This window comes from Triticum aestivum, chromosome 7B, assembly GCF_018294505.1.
Source record: "Triticum aestivum cultivar Chinese Spring chromosome 7B, IWGSC CS RefSeq v2.1, whole genome shotgun sequence".
In the NCBI taxonomy this organism is placed as follows: Eukaryota; Viridiplantae; Streptophyta; class Magnoliopsida; order Poales; family Poaceae; genus Triticum; species Triticum aestivum.
The window spans coordinates 757,746,797-757,767,378 of NC_057813.1; positions in this window are offsets into that span (position 1 = coordinate 757,746,797).

Below are 20,582 nucleotides of genomic sequence, written 5' to 3' on the forward strand. Positions count from 1 at the left end.
GACTAAAGGGTGTGATGCCCTTTAGTCCCGGTTCGTGTCTCAAACCGGGACTAGAGGTCCCATTTTCAAACTCTACCACCCCGGGTGTATCGCCTTTTCAGTTTTGTAAAAAGCAAAAGAAAATGATAAAAACATCAAAAATTAAAATCCTTCGAGATGTAGTTATGTTACTACATCTATTATTTAGGAAAATTAAAAAACTTAAATTTGGACATGTTTTGCAAAGAACTGTTATGAAAAAGTAAAACGGACATATCTTTTGCATACGATGTCAAAAAAACGCATAATATTTCAAAAAAATCAGCACGAAAATCCGCATCCGATTTTGATTGCCGTAGGCCTGTTTGCAAATTTTTAGAATCTTCAAATTCTGAAAGAAAAAAAGACATGCTCAAATTTCAGTTTTTTGACTTTTTGTTAAATCTGGTCAAAATGTGGTCAAACTATGGTCAAACTACTTATTCAAGAAATATTAGTGTAAATAAATAATTATTTTTGTTTTTTTTTGAATTTTGGTCAAACTGTGGTCAAACTATGGTCAAATTTGGTCAAACCATGGTCAAACTATGGTCAAACTACTTATTCAAGAAATATTAGTGTTACTAAATAATTATTGTTTTTTAGAATAATAGTTTCAAACTATAACGGTGCTTAATGCTCAAGTTCAACATGTAAGGGTTAATAGGATTGACAGCTTAGTATTGTCAGGAAAACAACAAGTACAGACTTGGAAACGTGCTCAGGCTGGAGTAGTGAGAGGATGGGTGACCGACCGGGAAGTTAGATGATTTGGAATGAAGAGGGGTGATTGGAGATTAGAGATTAAACTGAGCAGTGATGAGGGCTGGTTAGCGTTTAAATACAAATAATTCAGAAATTTGAAAATCGAGAAAAAAATCATTTTGAAAAAAAAATCAAAAAAATTGCTTTAGTCCTGGTGGTGTTACCAACAGGGACTAAAGGTCGAGATCCAGACAGCGGCCACGTGGAGGCTCTTTAGTCCCGGTTCGTAACACAACCGGGAAAAAAGGGGGGGGGGCTTTAGTACCGACCCTTTAGTCCTAGTTCCTGAACCAGGACAAATGGGCCTTATGAACCGGAACAAATGGTCCTTTTTCTACTAGTGGATGACTGCCACCCCGACGCCACATCTGATATGTCTGACCTATCTACATCGGCCACCCACATCAGGATTGATCCGGAGCTGCATGCGAAGATCAGAGCTATGGCTGATAATCAGGGGAGGGGCAGAGGAAGAGGAATGGAAGGAAACACTAGTAACAAACAAGTAGATCATGCGCCCACATGTACGTGCGTCCACTCGCCGCCATGGTTCCTAGGAGCCTACTTCCCTCCTCCCCCACAGATGAATCAGTGGCGACGAGGGTCTAGGGCATGGGGGGAAACCAACAGTAGGAACAAGCAGCTTGTGATTGTTTTGTGGAGCAACACCACAAAGGAGGCCAGGGGAACCAAAAACTGGGAAAGCAGAATACACTACTAGGAAAAGGCATGCTAGTGGCGCACCAGTTTTGCCTTCTAATGGCGCACTACTGGTGCGCCACTAGCATCACGCCATTATAATTAAATTCTAATGGCGCACCACTGGTGCGCCATTAGTATCTGGTGTTCTAATGGCGCACCACGTAGTGCGCCATTAGTATTGCCCACAGTGCGCCATTAGAATTCTTTCCAGGGGGCCATATGTACCCATGTGCTTTGGCATACTAATGTCGCACCTATGGGCGATGCGCCATTAGTGTGATTATCACAGTGCGCCATTAGTGTCTTGTGTGGTGCGCCACTAGTATGAATATTAGGGATTTTTTTACTTTTCTGATATTTTCACAGGTTACAAAATATATCATTGGACATAATTTAGACAACACCACACAACAACAGCAGATTCATCGAATACAATAGAAGATTAGTCTCCGAATACAAATCATCATATTAGTCTCTGAATTCAAAAGACCGAACAAAGAGTCTCGAGACCGCGAGTAGCTAGTTTGTATTCACATTACAAGTCGATATCGACCATCTAAACTACCATCACATAGAAGAGAGTTGTGGTCATCACGATGAGCATCATCGTGATCAAACTGGTCTTCATCCGGTTCCTTCAACGCTCCCTCCTCTCTCCCGCTAGATAGCGGGCGTATCTAGATTCAGCCTCCGCCCTAGTGGTGTACCCTTTGTAACTGTTACCGCTAAAACGGTGAACCTGTCTCCGACACTCCTCCCAGTCGTCGTAGACTCTGGGAACCTTACCCTTGTACACGACATACGACGGCATCTCTATGCACAAGCCAAACAACAGACAATACATAAGCAATATGTAAGTATGCAACAAAAGGATCGGAAGAGAAAAGCATGACATTAATAGCACGATTCTTGGTCCTACTAATAAATAGCATCGATTACATCTAAGTTGAACGTCTGTCCAAACCAAAGAGACATACGAATTCATTAAAGTTTAATTACAACATGAGCCAATCAATGTTTCAGAACTACACATCACTACTTTCGACTCGACTCATCGGACAGGTGCGTGGATGAAGCCGCTGTCTGTCGCGATGGTCATGAAATCGCGGCCGTTGTCACCCTGCATTTGTAGCATTCCATCTATCTCATTGTTGGACGGTTGATATCTGAGGAAGAACGGCCCCGACGTATGAAGGACATCTTGATGGATGATGTCTGCAAAGTCCGACTGGATGCGAAAGAATTCTTGTCTCAGGTCCGCGTCCTGGATTGCCGACAAGTTTGCGGCCCAATCTTTGAGATTATCTGGTATCAGAAGTTGATGATGGTCCCTTACGATCGCCCGCATGTGATGGAGGGTATAGTAGGCATCCTTCTGTCCGCCAGGTGGCTGCTTGACGCAGCAGAACTTCGTATTGTGTGAGAACATGTGCTTGCCGTACTTACGAACATTCCTGGTGAAGGTGCCTCCAGATTTGGCGTAGAAGGGGAGAACATCATCAAGAACTTTCTTCACATTTGTGTAGTCTATCTTGGAGTTACGGTTCGGGTTGAAATACGTGGCCATGGAATATTTCGGGCTTAAGAGGATGAGTGTGCAATGTGTGTCACTGCATAGAACACGGAATGTTAGAAAAAAAAAGAACGATCGAAATCTAAGAAATCATATGTTACGGGGCGGTTAAGGGATGACTTACTCGGGAAAGTAAGCCACAAGGAAGTTATCCTTATCTGGGTTTTCCAGAATGACGCCTTTGAGGTGTGAACTCGCAACTTGGCGGTCCCCAACGCTGCTCAAGTGCTTGGCACGCATGTAGAAGGGGTCGACTATCACGATGTCCGGGGTCTTGTCTCTAATGATCCGCATCTCCATACTCAGCGAAAACAGCCAAACGAAGGTGTAGTGCAGCGGATGAAGGTTAAACATAGCAAAGATGTCATCAAACCGCAGGACGATCGACCCCCGATGTCGCCATCCACAAAGCCCTTGCCCTCTGGCACCTTGGCCACGAAAACTGGGTATGCCACATCCTTCTCTCTGAGACGCCGCTTCTCCAAAGAAAGAACACTGTCGTGCAGACTCCCCATAGCACCGGTTGCAGCATTCAGCATATTTGACGGTAGCATCGCCCTACCCGCCACATGCACCCTCCTCGAGATATCCTTAGGTGAAGGTGGCCCGTCCTGAGCACGGATCGTACTCGGTGCCGGCTGGCTCGCACCGGCGCCCTTGTTAGTCTTTCGTTTCCATCCCTTCTTCTTGATCTCCTGTAATGGGACCGAGTTCTGCTCACAGACCGCCTTCTTGAGCGTGTTGGGGCTGATAATATTTCGCACCTCAGCTATCTGAGGCTCGGTGAAGGCGGGAGCTGGAGGCGTCTCCTGAGAACTGAACGCCAGACGACGCCTATTGCAATTGGATTTCTCTGACGTACCAGCTAGATTGCGGTCGTCTTGGTTGGGTTCTTGAGAAAGTGGCCCGCAGAACTCGTCAGCGTACCCATGTTCGGCAAAGTACATATCGACTTTGGTAAATGTACCGTCGTCGTTGTCGTCGTCGTCCGGATCCTGTGCCATAGGGCTGTCCGGATCCTGTGCCAGAGGGATGTCCGACATAGGGATGTCTAGCAGGTCTGGTAGCGTTGCAGCGTTCTTGTTATGGCTTGGCGCCGGCACGACTGGTGGTCTTGTCTATGGGGTGGTGTCCCCCGCCCCCAAACGAATTTGGCTCTTCGGCCAAAGCAGCGGCTAGTTTACGCAGGCGCTGAGGGTCATCTCATCTTCTTCGTCGGCCCCAGCGGGTCGAACTGGAGGTAACAGCTCGTCGCAGCCTGGCAGCACCTGAACCACTTCAACCCAATACATTGTGGGTGGCATCGGATTACTGTGGAACATGCGGTTGCCCGGTTGAACGATTCTGCCCTTGGCGACATCGACCAGCTCGGCGCCCACGAAGTGCAGAATAGTGCAAGGAACGTCGGCGGTGCCCTGTGAAAACATGTACAGGGCGTCAGGGATGCCCAGTCAAAGGCAAGGAGATGAAGTCTTCGGCCGAGAGGCTTAGTTACCGTGATGTCGTCGAGCTCGGCTAATGTGGAGGCACTGCCAACGGCGGGCATGCAACTGACGGAGGGGGCGCTTCCTGGCGAGGTGCCGGCCGGTGTACACCCGGGTGCATTAAGCTCCAATGTCCGTGCCAGCGCCGGAGACACGAATACCGCCTCCGCCGGAGACACCAATGGCGCCGCCGCCGGAGACACCAATGGCGCCGCCGGAGACACCAATGGCGCCGCCTGCGCGCTGTGCGAGTTGCTGGCCGTGATGCTGGGAACCGGGGGAGGCCCCTGTTGGCCGCCTGCAATCCACGTCGTCAGCCCATGAATCAACACAGGCACCATGGCGTTGAGCTTCGTTCCCAACTGTTGTTCCACTTGCTCTTGGACAAGCTCCGGAATCCGCGCCACTTGTGCCTTGAGTGCTTCAATCTCGTGCGTCTGGCTTTCCGAGCTGGCCTTTTTCTCCTTCCGCACACCAGCGGTATAGTATGACCCCCATTTTGTGGACAAGCCTTTGCCGGCCACACGACCAGCTGACGTCGGCTTAGTGAGCTTATCCTAGTTTTTCATTATGTTCAACGCCCTATTTAAAGGGGTGTCGAAAGGGGAGCTCGGAGACGACCCCGCGCTACTGCTTTCAGTGTCCTGCGAAAGGAACGTGAACCATTTAGAAATATTGGGGATTAATTAGAGTGCAACCATATGGAGCTAATTACGCGGGGTGTATTCCTTACCAGAACAAGCTCAAGCGCCCTAGTCTTCAGATCCGTGGTAAGCTCCTTTGTTATCGGGTCCTCCTTGTACCGGGCCCTGACATAGTTCCTGGTCTACTTGTTACCGCTGTATTTCTCGAAGCGGGGCGGTAGGCCTTGCTCGGCACGCTCTGCGTCCTCCTTGTCCCATATAGGCTCCGCCACTCTCTAACCGCCGGGACCGAGTTTGTGTTCCCCTAAGTTCAGCTCCCGCATTTCTTTCCCCCACTGACTTGATTCGGAGGTTGCACTGCTCGAGCACTTGATCTCGAACTCCTTGTACTCATCTTCGCTCATCAAAGGATATTTCGCCTTGATCTTCTCATAACTATAACCTTTATCAATCATTTTCTTCACCGCGCTTCTCCAAGTAGACAGGGCCGTGCTCATCTTCGTGAGGGCGGCACTGTTCACTTTATTCCCTGAGAGGCGTGTGTTTTCAAATTCGGTGGGGAACTTGTATCGTTCGTGTAGCTTCGTGAAGAGGAGGTTGCACAAATTCCCTCGGTCCTTATGCCTAAGGTTCTCGGTGTTGATCGAGATGGTGCTCCGGAGAATGCACCCGAGCTGAACCGAGTACCCCTTGACTATATGTTTGGGCTCTGTTGGATTCCCGTCGGAGTCCACTTGAGTGAATTCCTCCTTGACGGTGCGGAGCGCATTCGGACGCCGGTCCTTCCTTTGCTTCTTCGATTGGCTGCCATCTATGTGTGCGCCGCCATCATCAGTGGTGGCATCCTCGGCGGCACCATCAGTGGTGTCATCCCCGACGCCACTAGGGGTTGTGTAATAAGGATCGGTGTCTTCCGCGGCATCCTCATAGCGGTGAGGTTGTTCCTCCATCTCATGGGACAACTCCCAGAATTGCTTGCCGCCCGAACCACCGGCCTCATCGTTGTGGGCCATGTTTCGCTCTAAATAGGAAAAAAGTTTGGTCAAAAAGTTGGGGCAAGTTAAGTTTTCATTATTTAGGGTTTATCGATGCCGAGGCACCCTAGGTTTGGCCTAATCACTTGGCACTAATTACTTGGCTCTATTGCCACCTATGTTGGGTTTATCATCTAGGGTTTATCGATGCTAAGGAGAATTCTAAGTTGGGCCTAATCACTTGGCTCTATTGCCACCTATGGTTTAATGCAGCAAGAATAAAGGGGCAGTTGATCCTACTTAATTAAGTACTAAGATACCCCGGCCCATGCATTAGTCGCAAGTACCCCATATGTCCTATTTTTAGCAAAGTCATGCTAAAATTCACGGAAAATTTCAGCATGACCTTTGCTGAAAATAGGACATATGGAGTACCCGAATTTGCCGGAACGGAAGTTAATCAACATTCGGGCAAACTCAAGGGCCAGAACGGAAATTAATCAAGTTGACAAAATTCCCAAGTAGTACAGCAGCAGCATCACAAGTAGTACCAATGAACATATAGTCCAGCAAGTTGAAAAAGCTGAAGTTCTCAGCATGAAGAATCACACAACACAGCTCCTACATTATGATGATACATTTGGAGATTGCACATACAGTTTTCACATAAGTGTAATTGTTCTGGAGATTGCACATATAGTTTTGACAGCACATCACCTATGACAGCACATACAGTTTTTCACATTTGTAGATTGCACATACAGTTTTCACATAGAGCAATGTTCTTTTCATTTCACCTTCCATTTTTTTTGCAATTCAACTCACTTCCTTTTCTTATAGTTACTGCTCCCAAATGAAATGACACTTTGACATGGCTGCAATTTTCAGTGTCTACTTATCTGCAATTTTTCTGTGTCTGCTTAGGAGAAATAGGTTTCAAACTTCAGCTTGTTTTGTATAAGGAGACTAAAAACTATCTAAGGAGTTCTTCAAGTTCAAGTTACAGCCTGCATGACATTTTCCTACACAATGCTTGTTGTAAATAATTACTTAAAGTAAACACTACTTTATCTTAGCTTACTTACAACAGAATGCCTATCTTTCTGGTTTTCCAATTCCTTTTGTTTCATTTTCAACATTGCTCTATTTGTAATTAATAGCACTGTTCAGGAAATCTGTATATGCAATCTACAGACATACTGCTGGCCATTGACCTGCTGGTATACAAGTTACTGTTGTTATATATACTTACAGCAGCACTGCTAATGATACTAGCCCATGTGTTTGTGGGTGTGGTGTCCTATTTGCAGAAAAATACCATGTGTAAGTGGAGTGCAGTGTTTTGCAGAAGCAGATGTTCAGTTGGGTGCTACCCTGTCTATTTCTTCTATGCTATCCTTATACTCTGCTTAAGGACAGATGCTACTTGTCTTTGCTATATACAGCAAATTGACCTGGTTGTGTTCTATGCTATTATGCTACTTGTCTTCTACGCTATCCTTATACTCTGCAAATTGACCTGGTTGGAATTCATACAGCAATAGTAACAGTTAACTAAACTTCTTTTGCATGCATTTATCACTCCAGAAAACTTTCAGTAACAAGTGAGAAGCATCTGCATTTTCTTAGTGAACTTTTGAGTGCATTTATCACTTGTTGGAGTATGCTACAGCTTTTGCAAATCACGAACTCCTTTAGTTTACATCTCAGTTTTAGCAAATACGAGGGGGAAGGAGGGGAAGGCGGGAGAGGTGAGGAATGAAAGTGCGTTATATCGACTAGAGGGGGGGGTGAATAGGCAATTTTTATGAATTCTTCACTGAGGAATTTGCTGGTGAGGAAATTCCTTAGCGAAGAACTACTTGCAGTGGAATAAGTACTCAGAAGTAAATATAACAGGATACAAACATAGTCATCATGATGAAATGAGGACTAGCACAGAGTACAGAAAGCGTAAACACAGGATAACAAGATGAAGACAAACAGACTGAAGAAATCGAACTGAGGAATTTGTGAAAGTCTTCAGTCAAAGTCTTCAAACACAGATATGAACAACTTACAACACAGTAATGAGGAAATGAATGAGTTGAGGAAATAGAACCAGTCAGTTGGTGAAGACAATGATTTGGTAAACCAGTTCCAACTGCTGTCTAAGTTGTACGTCTGGTTGGAGCGGCTGAGTATTTAAACTCGAGGACACACAGTCCCGGACACCCAGTCTCTGAGCCGCAACTCAGGACACCCAGTCCTCACCGTATTCTCCTTGAACTAAGACCACGCAGGCCTTGTCCAATCACTCGTGGTAAGTCTTCAGGTGACTTCCAAACCTTCACAGACTTGGTCACTCGGCGATCCACAATTCCTCTTGGATGCTCTAGACCTTGACGCCTAACCGTCTGGAAGAAGCATAGTCTTCAAAGGTAACAAGCGTCGGATCCACGCAGGATCAATTTCTTCAGTGATGCTCAATCACTTTGGGTTTGTGGGGGTTTGGTTTTGGGATTTTCCTCACTCGATGATTTTCGCTCAAAGTCCTCGGAGGATGGGTTGCTCTCAAATGACAAGTGTCAAGTTCTCTCGGCGCAGCCAACCAACTAGTGGTTGTAGGGGGCGGCTATTTATAGCCTAGAGAGAAGCCCGACATGATAAGACATAAATGCCCTTCAATGATATGACCGTTAGGTGGATAAGATATTTTGGACAGCCGGCGCGCAGCACAGCAACGGTTGGAAATTTGACTCTCGAATTCCTCAGGGCTATCATGTTCCTCACTGTGTAGGCAATTCGCACTGGCGAATTCCTAACTCCTCAGTCAGAGCAAAGTCATCAGTGACCAGAAGAACTGCGTCTCTGTCACTGAAGAATTTGACTGAACTGTATGAGATTTCCAATGGCTTCACTCGAAGAGATTGGTAGGTGTAGGATTTTGAGTTGAGCATCACATGGAAATTTTTCCTTAGTATTTCCTCGACCCCCTTTAACAGTACGGTGTTTCCTATGACTCAAGAAAGAGAAAATGAAACTACGAAAACAAAAGTCTTCACGCTTCATGTTCCTCAGGTGAATGCCAAGTCTTCAAGGTCACACCATATTCTTCACTTTCAAACTCTTCAGAAAGTCTTCAGAATATCAAAGTCTTCAGTCGAAGAACTTCATTTTTAGGGGTCGACATTCTCTGTAAATATCAAACTCCTCATAGACTTATAGACCTGTGTACACTCACAAACGCATCAGTTACTTAACCTATAAGTCTTCAATACACCAAAATCACTAAGGGGCACTAGATGCACTTACAATCTCCCCCTTTTTGGTGATTGATGACAACATAGGTTAAGTTTTCAACGGGGATAAACGTATGAAGTGTAAATATTGAAATTGAGGAATTTGATTGCAATATATAGAAGAACTCCCCCTGAATATGTGCATAGTGAGGAATTTGCTTTTGAGGCAATGCACATTTGAAGAATTGAATCATGGAGATCTCCCCCTATATCTTGTAATTCATACACGCATTTGATATATAATATGAAGAATTTGAAATGCATGATGAAATATGGTGCCTGATGCGATTCAGCATGCGTGCAATAATATTGACGAGGAATAAGCATGCAGAATAGCACATCAAAAGTTTCAGAGCTCAGTGCATCAAAGCATCAGAGCACGACCAGAAGTATCAAGGCACCATCGGATTTAAGATTACAACTCGATCCAATAAAAAGTTTCGGAAGAACGAGAGTTGTAACTTAACAAAACGCCCATAATATAAACCCGCTTGAAGAGTAACTCAGATTTCTCCCCCTTTGGCATCAAATGACCAAAAGGATCGAAACTGAGGACTAACACCCCTGAAGAGTTTCAAGTTGATGGAGGAGCGCCAGCGTTGTCGGGGTTGTTTGTTGAAGTAGGGCCTGCCGCAGTGTCGTCCAAATCTTCATGTTCATCAGTTTCACGCGATGAAGAATAAGAGCTGGCCACCAGATCAGGAACTTTGACTCTCTTGAATTTCTTGGGAGGTGGTGCAGACCGGTCAAATGCTTCCTGGAGACCCATAGTCTTCAGTTCTTCCGCGGAATATGCATGAGTGAGAACAGCCCAGGTGCGGTTGAGGGTTTCATGAAGGTGATACTGATTTTTCTTCACTACATTATGAGTTGAGGTCATGTTGTGAGGAATTGCAGCAAATTGACGCTTCACCCATTTGTGATTGCGATCAACCTTCTGATGAAGACTGAGGAGTAACTCGCGGTCAGTCATCACCCTGGGTGCTGTGGCTTGAGCATTTTGCTTAGCTGAGGTATTTGCGGCAGAGTCATGTGTCGCAGAATCGTCATTGGTGGAGTAAGAAGTAGCTAGACGGAATTGACCATCCAATGGACGAGTGCCTTCATCGATCACAGCAGCTGCCTTGCCCTTATCATCAGATGAGGAAACTGGTCGCTTGAGGACTTCAATGGGCGGCAAGTAGCTACCATGGTTCAGAGTGTCAGCCTTGTAATTCAGTGAAGATCTTGCCCTTATGAATCTCATAATCCAAGGCGGATATGGCTTCAACTCAAAAGGTGACAGTGCAACATTAGCCAGAGTCCTCATGAAGAAATCATGAAAGTTGACGGGAACGCCAAGAATGATGTTGAAAAGCATGTTCTTCATGATGCCAACGACATCTTCATCATTTGAGTCGTGGCCTTTGATAGGACTCATTGTCTTCGTCAGGATTCGATAGACAGTCCGAGGCACATACAGCAATTCCTTGACGAGGAATTTGGTTCGAGGGGCCTGCCCTGGCTTCAAAGGCTTCATGAGCACTTGCATGTAATGATCAGTCAGTTCGCGGTCATTGTAGATGCAACGTGCACTGTCATGGGGAGGATCAAGAGGAAGGACATGAAGCAATTCAATTGCTGGTGCCTTATAGTGAGTGTTTTCTGTCATCCAATCCAGCACCCATGAATTGACATCTTCAGCATCTCCGGTGATATGCAAAGTGGCATAGAACTGAAGAATGAGTTCTTCATTCCAATCACAGATATCAGTGCAGATATTCAGTAGTCCTGCATCGTGAATAACTCGGAGAACTGGCTCGAAGCACGGTAGAGATTCCATATCCACATGAGGAATATGCTCATGATCGAAGATTTTGTCCTTGTCAAAGAGCACTGAGGAATAGAAGTTGGCTTGAGTAGCAGTCCAGAAATGCCTTTTCCTTATGCGAGCAGAGTCATATGGATTGTAGTCAGTGAAGAGCACATGCTTAGAAAAGAAGTCTTCAGCCTTGAATTTTTGCTTGCTCGAGAACGGATTCTTCGGTTTGGGCAGAGGAGTGTCAGTGATTTGCAGCACAACCTCAGGAATCACGATCTCTGGTGCTTCAGGCCGAGGATTTTCTAGTTCCTCTTCTTGCGCAGGTTGGGGATCAGTTGTAGGTTCTTCAGCACTAGCGGCTGGAATTTCTTCATGAACGGACGATGTGGGATGAGTTTCTTCAGAGCCCATTTGAACAGTTGTAGCCGGGGACTGAGGAATTTGTTGAATTGGAGTGAAGAGAGGAGTATTTGGATGCTGACTTTCCCAAAAGTCATCGTTCATCACTGGTGTAGTGCATCCAATATCCACGTCTTCATCTTATTTTTCAATTTCCTCAACACCAGCCTCTTCAGCTGTGAACTGAGGCATGGGTGAGGAAACGACTGGCGGTGAAGGGAATGCTTCCACTTCAATTTCTTCATCAAGCTGTTCTGAGGTAGCAACAGAATGATTTTCTTCATCAGATCCGCTTGGGATCTTGTATTCTTCTCCATAAGGAACAAGCTCCTTAGACGACATGGAGGTAATGGGAACGACATCAAAAGGATTTTCAAGCGAGCTGGTCATTGGCTTCATTTTCTTTGCAGCCGAAGAATTTGACGCAGCTGATGCCTTCCTCTTCTTCACTGCAGCTCGCTCTGCAGCCTTGGTCTTCTTCACTTCATAAGCAGAAGGAAGAATTGGAGTTGGCGTTGGCGCAGGAGGAGCTGAGGACTGTGGTTCATTTTCTTCAGGCGCAACTGGTGCAGTTGCCTTGATCTCTTCAGTTTCTTCAGGAGTACCACTAGTGGATGCCCTGGGAATTTCTTCAACGGCTGAAATGGAGTCATCAGCCCTGGAACTTGTATTCTCATCAGCAGGCTGAAAGTCATCAGCAGTGCTGGCATGTTCTTCAGCAGGCTGAGCAGAATCTTCAGCCTGAGGATTTTCAGCCTGAGCAGAATCTTCAGCCTGAGAATCTTCAGCAGGCCTGCAACAGTTGTCATTTTCTTCGTCAAATTGACAAATCTTACTTTGGCTCCTTGCCAATCAGCATTGTATGCATCGAAATCCTTGCTGAGGGCTTGAATCTCAGATTGAGCCTTGAGAAGTTCTTCAGGTGACAGTCTGACAATGTTCTTCTTCAGAAACTTCTCCTTTCTGGCTTGTGCTCTCTTTATCTCACGAGCCTTTTCAAATTTCCATTTCTCTTCAGCGATGAAATGGGTCAGCATATGACTTTGACCAGGTGTCAGAGGCAGGTCAGGTATTGGAGTGCTTGGATGCTGATGCCATAAGTCGATGAAGTCAAGGATCTTCTTCGGATCCAAAAGCAGAGGCACAGTTGTTCCTTTGGCGCTAGCGGCCTTTGTGAGTCTGTCTCTGATGATTTCTTCAAGTTCTTCATCAGAAGCCTCGTCATCAGAGGGTACTTGGAAAGCAACCTGTTTCTTTCTTGGACTTGGCCGAGGACCGCGTCCAGCTGTTGCTTTTGTCTTCAGCAGAGTGGGGCCTAATGAGGACATTGGTGCAGCTGAGGAACTTGCTGAGACACCAGAAGCAATTGAGAAACCCTGAGTCCTTTGACATGTAGCCAGATGCACAGGAGTTGAGGACTTGGAGGGAGCTGCTGAGGACTTTGGTGGTGCGGCAGTAGACTGAGGAATTTGCCGTGAGGGTGCGGCTGAGGAACTGGGCCGTGAGGGCGCTGATGGTGAAGCACTTGGCTTGCGAGCAGGCTTCTTCGGCATTGATTTCCTCGGCTTGACCGAGGTCTCAGCGGCAGCAGGAGCAGCAGAATCCTCATTGAATTTCCTCACTGCCTCCTTGGCTGGTCTTGCCAGTTTTGCTTGACGCCTAGACCATTCCACAGGAAAGTCCTCACCACGCTTAATGCTGGTGGGATCAGCGACTTGGCCAGGTGCCAATGGAGCTCTTGGGCATGGAGGGTTTAAGGCGAATTTCTTCATGTACTTGGGAGTAACATAACGATATTCCCTCCATTCTCGTGCCCATCTTCGTTCTATCCTCTGAATGCGCACTTTGCGCTGATTTTTGTTCTCTTTGCCAAACTTGGCTTCATCAGATGTGCAATAATCCTTGTATATTTCATCAGGGATCTCAAAAGCAGTCATGACCTCCGGTTTCTTTCCTCCCTTCTGCGGTCTCTTGCCTTCTGCCATTTTCTTCAGGTGAGGAATTTGAACAATAGAACACTATGAAGAAGTATGCGGTTTTTCTTCGAGGAACGCTGCAAATGAGTTAAGTTGATGAGAACCTAGTGATTCAACAGCGGACATGAGTACCTGTGAACAGAGTGTAGGTGCGAGGAATTTGGAGAGGTCATATGCGTTCTTAGAAGATTTTTCGAAAAGACAAGTTTTGAGGAATTTGACCAGTTGAGCCTTGAGGAATTTCACTAAGCGTTCTTGTATCAGGTTCCAGAGTTGTACAGATCGAAAATCCGCACAATTGAGGAATCTTGAAGAAATGAGTGCTTAGAGAGATGAATCAAGACCATACAGTGTGTGAGGTGTTCATATGTGAAGATTTGAAGAATAAAAACACCTTTGAAGATTTTCAGAAAAGTTTGAGAATCAAAGCGAGTAATAAAAGTGACTTTTAATTACCCGAACTGAAGAACACGACGAACAGAGATGAACCGTGGTGAAGTTCGTCACGTTAGATCTCCCACGCCCTAACTTGGCAGAGGGATACAGCTACGGCGGCGACGGAGTGAAGATTTCCGCAGCCGGCGCGAGTACGACGGCGACGAGGTCGAGGCAGTGAAGCTCTTCCTCACCGACGGCCATGGAGTAGCGGCGGCGCTAGGGTTTGAGGAGAGCTCGAGCGAGAGACAGCGACCGAGCGGAGTAAATGAAGTAAGGGATGGAGAGGGGTATTTATAGCCACGGTAAAAACTGTCCGCCCGAAGATTTTGGGACGAACATGCCCCTGCCCTTTCTTCTTCATGCGACATGTGTCACCCACGTACTGTGCAGATGAGATCGTGTAAGATCGTGGGTGAATAAACTAATGCATCATGGGATGCGAAACGGTTTGAGCGGTAAAACCAAAAATCTGGATAAGATTTCTTTTAAAATTTTCGTTCGCAATTTCTTCAGGTGACAGGACACAGTGAAGACTTTGAACGAGTTTCAATTAGAACGCACATGAAGAATTTGTGAATAGATTGGGTTGAGTATAGCATAGAGGGGGAAGGGTCCGATCACATTCACTTAGTAGAAATCGCAATTTGAAGAAATAGCAATACGTGAATGTTGTAGATGACTTAAACTCATATATATATATAGCCAATGAAGAAAAACGACGGATAAGTGAAGATTTTGCAAAGTTGAAGAATTTGAAGGACTGAGGAATTTGAAAAATGAGGAAAAACTCAAATTGAAGATTTTCAACTTTTGTGATGGCGTGACCCACCGTATAAGAATGATGATTTCAGACACCGCGTACAATTGTCGTAGGGTTCTGAGAATCAAATTCTTCATTAATATCTTCACACTTAGAGTGTTATTCTTCATTGATTGAAGAAAAACGTTTCTTCATGTGTTGCACATCTAAGTCATCAATTCTGCATAAGGGTTAGGATGTGTGTCCTTTTCAAAGAACATTCGAAGATTCTAAGATATTTAGCTCACACCGCAACTTGCTAAATCTCTTCTCATCCAAGGGCTTAGTGAAGATATCAGCTAGCTGTTCTTCAGTCTTCACATGCTCGATGGAGATATCGCCCTTCAACACATGATCATGAAGAAAGTGATGACGAGTGCTGAACTGGATTGTGAGCAATCTTGATGGCACTCTCATTGTCACAGAGGAGAGGCACATTCTTCACGTTGACGCCATAGTCCTTGAGGGTTTGCTTCATCCAAAGCAGTTGAGCACAACATGAGCCAGCAACAATGTATTCAGCTTCAGCAGTAGACAGTGATACGCAGTTTTGTTTCTTCGAGGACCAACAGACCAAAGATCGTCCGAGGAAATGACAAGTGCCAGATGTTGACTTGCGGTCCACACGATCACCAGCATAGTCAGAGTCAGAATATCCAATGAGATCAAAAGCAGATCCCTTGGGGTACCATAATCCTAGTGTTGGTGTGTGAGCTAGATATCGAAGAATATGCTTCACAGCCTTATGGTGTGATTCCTTCGGTGCAGCTTGAAATCGGGCACACATGCAAACACTAAGCATTATATCTGGCCTAGATGCACATAAGTACAATAAAGAACCAATCATGGAGCGGTATACCTTGTGATCGAAGTCAATACCATTTTCATCAGTGCATAGATGGCCATTTGTGGGCATAGGAATTTTGACGCCTTTGCAATCTTGCATGCCGAATTTCCTCAGTACATCTTTGAGGTATTTCTCCTGAGATATGAATATGCCATTGCGCTGCTGACGAATTTGAAGACCTAAGAAGAATTTCAATTCTCCCATCATAGACATTTGATATTCTTCACTCATCATATAGGCAAATTCATCACTATAACGTTGGTTAGTACAGCCAAAGATAATATCATCAACATATATTTGGCACACAAACAGTTCACCATCATATGATTTAGTAAAAAGAGTAGGATCGAGTGAACCGGGTGTGAAGCCATTCTTCACGAAGAATTCCTTCAATGTATCATACCACGCCCGAGGGGCTTGCTTGAGGCCATAGAGAGCCTTATTAAGTCTGAAGACTTTGTCAGGATTCTTGGGATCTTCAAAACCTGGGGGTTGAGCAACATATACTTCTTCCTCAAGCTTACCATTGAGGAATGCACTTTTCACATCCATTTGATATAAGATGATATCATGATGATTAGCATAAGCAAGTAATATGCGAATAGCCTCAAGTCTAGCAACAGGTGCAAAAGTTTCATCGAAATCAATTCCTTCAACCTGTGTGTAGCCTTGAGCTACTAGTCGTGCCTTATTCCTCACCACAAGGCCATTTTCATCTTGCTTGTTGCGGTAGATCCACTTTGTGCCAATGATGTTATGCTTGCGAGGATCTGGGCGATTTACCAATTCCCAGACATTGTTCAGCTCGAACTGATGTAATTCTTCTTGCATAGCCTGAATCCACTCCGGCTCCAGAAATGCTTCATCTACCTTAGTGGGCTCTGTGATAGAGATAAAAGCATAGTGCCCGCAAAAGTTAGATAAATGTGATGCTTTTGAGCGGGTGAGAGGACCTGGTGCGCTAATGTCATCGATGATCTTCTCCACTTGCACTTCTTTTGCAACGCGTGGATGAGTTGGTTGTCGCTGAGGATTTTGATCAGCATTTTCTTCAGCACCATTTTCCTCATCATGTTGTTCAGGTGCATCAGCTCGACGTTCTTCACGATCAGGAATGAATTCTTCAGCAGATTCTTCAGTAGGAATGACATCCTCAGTTGCCTTGAGCTTGATAGCATCCTCAGGTGCTGGTTCATCTAACACAGAAGGTAGGTGCTCCCTTTGCGAGCCATTAGTTTCATCGAACCGCACATCTACAGTGTCAGCAATCTTGTGAAGAACAATGTTGAAGACTCTATAGGTGTGCGAGTCCTTTCCGTAACCAAGCATAAAACCTTCATGTGCTTTCGGTGCAAATTTAGAGTTGTGGTGAGGATCTCTAATCCAACATTTAGCACCGAAGACTTTGAAATAACTCACATTGGGTTTCTTGTCAGTGAGGAGTTCATAGGTAGTCTTCTTGAAGAATTTGTGAAGATATACTCTGTTGATGATGTGGCAAGCAGTATCAATTGCATCAATCCAAAAATGCTGAGGCGTTTTGTATTCATCAAGCATAGTGCGAGCCATCTCAACAAGAGTTCTATTCTTGCGCTCCACAACGCCATTCTGCTGAGGACTATAGGGAGCAGATAACTCATGAGTAATAACAAGTTCATCAAGATAGGCATCAAGACCGGAATTCTTGAACTCAGTTCCATTGTCACTTCTGATATGCTTGATCTTCACACCAAAGTTGGTTGAAGCCCTCGAGGAAAATCGTTTGAAGACTTCCTGCACTTCATGTTTGTAAGTAACAATGTGTACCCATGTATATCGAGAATAATCATCAACAATGACAAAACAATATAGAGATGCATCATTAGTGACTGCTGAATAATGATTAGGTCCGAAGAGGTCCATGTGAAGCAATTCGAATAGATGGGTAGTGGTCATGATAGTCTTCGCTGGATTCTTGGCCTTGGTCATTTTTCCGGCTTCACATGCTCCGCACAAGTGATCCTTGAGGAATTTGACATTCTCAATGCCAATGACATGCTTCTTCTTCGCAAGCGTGTTCAAATTCCTCATGCCTGCATGACCAAGTCGTCGATGCCATAGCCAGCCTTCTGAAGCTTTTGCAAGTAGACACACGGCTGGTTGTGGTCCCGTAGAGAAATCAACAATATACAGATCTCCTCTCCTAAAGCCTTCGAAGACTTTGGAATTGTCAGCTTCCATAATCACAACACAACGATATTTGCCAAAGACAACAACCATATCAAGATCACAAAGCATTGAGACTGACATGAGATTGTATCCTAAGGACTCAACAAGCATGACTTTGTCCATGTGCTTATCCTTAGAGATAGCAACCTCACCAAGACCCAATACCTGACTTTTGCCTTTGTCAGCAAAGATGATATGCTTCAGAGGTGACGGTGATAAGGGAGCATCCATCAATAGATTCTTGTCACCAGTCATGTGATTTGTACATCCACTATCGAGGACCCATTCAGTGGTTTTGGGTTGACCATCCTACAGATGAATTAGTGTAGCTTACAATCTCATATGCTTCATCAGTGAAGAATATGATATCAAGTTCATCAGATGAATTTCATCAAGCAGTAAACAGATATAGCAGTAGGAGGACGTGTGAAATGAAAGTTCATTTCATCATGATTCGCCTGCGTCCTTTCAGGCCGTTTTGTCAGGTCCCCAGCAAATTCTTCAGATGTTAGATCACGTCTGGAGACCTAACCCTGCAGAAGAGATTAGTTCTTTTTCTTCACCACCCACATCTGGAGGGGTGGCAAAGAGTTCATCATCCTGCGAGCACCATGTGAGAAAGGTGGCAAAGATGCCAAACCATTTCGCTTCACATAAGAGGGGTTAGGGTAAGCATATGAATAAGCAGAGTAATTCTTCGAGGACTTATGAACATAATGATTTGAAGAATAATGCACATATTCATAGCCCTTAGCTCTACCCTGCGAGACAAAGTTGTTAGCACGATGATAATCATATGAGGACTTTGATCCGGTTGAGGAATTTGGTCCATATGAAGAATTTGATCTGGGGTTCCTGTTCTTTACAGGTGGTGTCATGAGGACATTCACCTGAAGACTTTCAACACTACTTTTGGGAACCCAGATTTTCTTCATAGGGGAACCATTCCTGCAGTTAGTGCCAACATATCTAGCAAATACTTCACCATTCTGATTTTTGAACAGTTTATAGTTGGAGTCAAATGACTCATCAGAAGAATGAGGAGATTCACATGTAAAGCCAGTTAAGTTAGATGGATCAACTGGAGGTCCCTTTGCAGCAACCCATGAGGTTTTGGGGTACTGCTCAGGCTTCCAATATGTTCCATCAGCATTGAGTTTCCTCTCAAAGGCAATATCCTCTTTCCTAGGGTTTCTGTTGAGGATCTGCTTTTTGAGCACATCACAAAGTGTCTGATGCCCTTTGAGGCTTTTGTACATGCCTGTCATGTACAATTCCTTCAGCCCTGCATTGTCAGTGATACTAGCAATATCCTCAGATGAGGAATTAGTGATAGCAGAAGCAGATGAAGAATTTGTAACACTTGAAGCATTTGAACATTCAGGTGAACAATTAGCAGATTCACGTTCAATGCACTTTAAGCATGGAGGAACAAATTCTTCCTGTGAAGCGCTGATTTGTTGAGCTAGTAATGAATCGCGCTCCTTCTGAAGATCTTCATAACACACTCTTAGCTTTTCAAGATCATCCTTTCTTTGAAGAGATTCAAGAGAAAGCTTCTCATGATCTTGCTTTTCTTGAAGAAATTCATAAGAAAGTTTCTCATGATCAGACAAGAGAGAGTTATGATGACCTTGAAGGTTATCATACCTAGACTGAAGTCTCTGAAGATTTTCAGTCAAGGCTTTAGTGCGATCCATTTCTTCACCCAACATATCATCACTTTTATCTAGCATGAGGGTCCCGCACAATTGAACTTAGTACCGACGAACTCTGCTGCGTGGAGTCCATGTCGTTCTCTCCGCCGCCATGTCTGGCCCCTTCTCCTCCGCCATGTCCGGCCCCTTCTCTGCCGCCATGTCCGGCCTCTTCCCCGCTGCCATTATCGATCATCTCTTCGTCTTGCCCCGTGTCATCATTGCCTGCCCCGTCAGCATCCTCAACATCGTCATCCTCATCTTCAATTATCCATCGAGTATAGCCATCCATGAAACCAGTCATGAGCAGGTGCGCTTCGACACGACCATCGTCATGGGGGTCGAGCCAAACTATTCCTTTGCATTTTCGACACGGACATAAAACCTCTGTCCGATTATTTTCTTTCATGTCCTGCACCGCCGACCGCAACCACCTGTCCACCATCGATCCACTGACCATCGTCAACTCTGCACGGTAATAATAAACAAATTGATTATAAAAATGCATGCATGCATCAAAGTCATAAAAAAATTGGCATGACCTTCCCTAAAAATAGGACATATATGGATCTAGAGTTTGCCCGGAATTCGCCGAAACGGAAATAAATCGACATTTCGGCAAAACATAGGCAACACAAAAGCACAATTTGGCGGCGTCAACTCATGCCACACACACAATTTCCACAAACATATCACACACACATAAACATATTTCCATTTTGCAAAAGCATGAAATTTTCATCACCTCTATCTCGGTCGAGATCGAGCACACGGTGGAGATGATGTTGTAGGGAGATCAAAAGTGCACAAAGCTCTTCTTGACAAAGATAGATCTAGTTAGGGGGCAAATAGGTCACTTAACTAAATCCTACATCTACCTAGCTATCTAATTTGGGAGGAGAGAACTTCAACTAGTGGAGGGGGGAGGAAAAAGAGAAAGGAGATGCGTTAATGGAGGTGGTGTAGTTATGTAGGA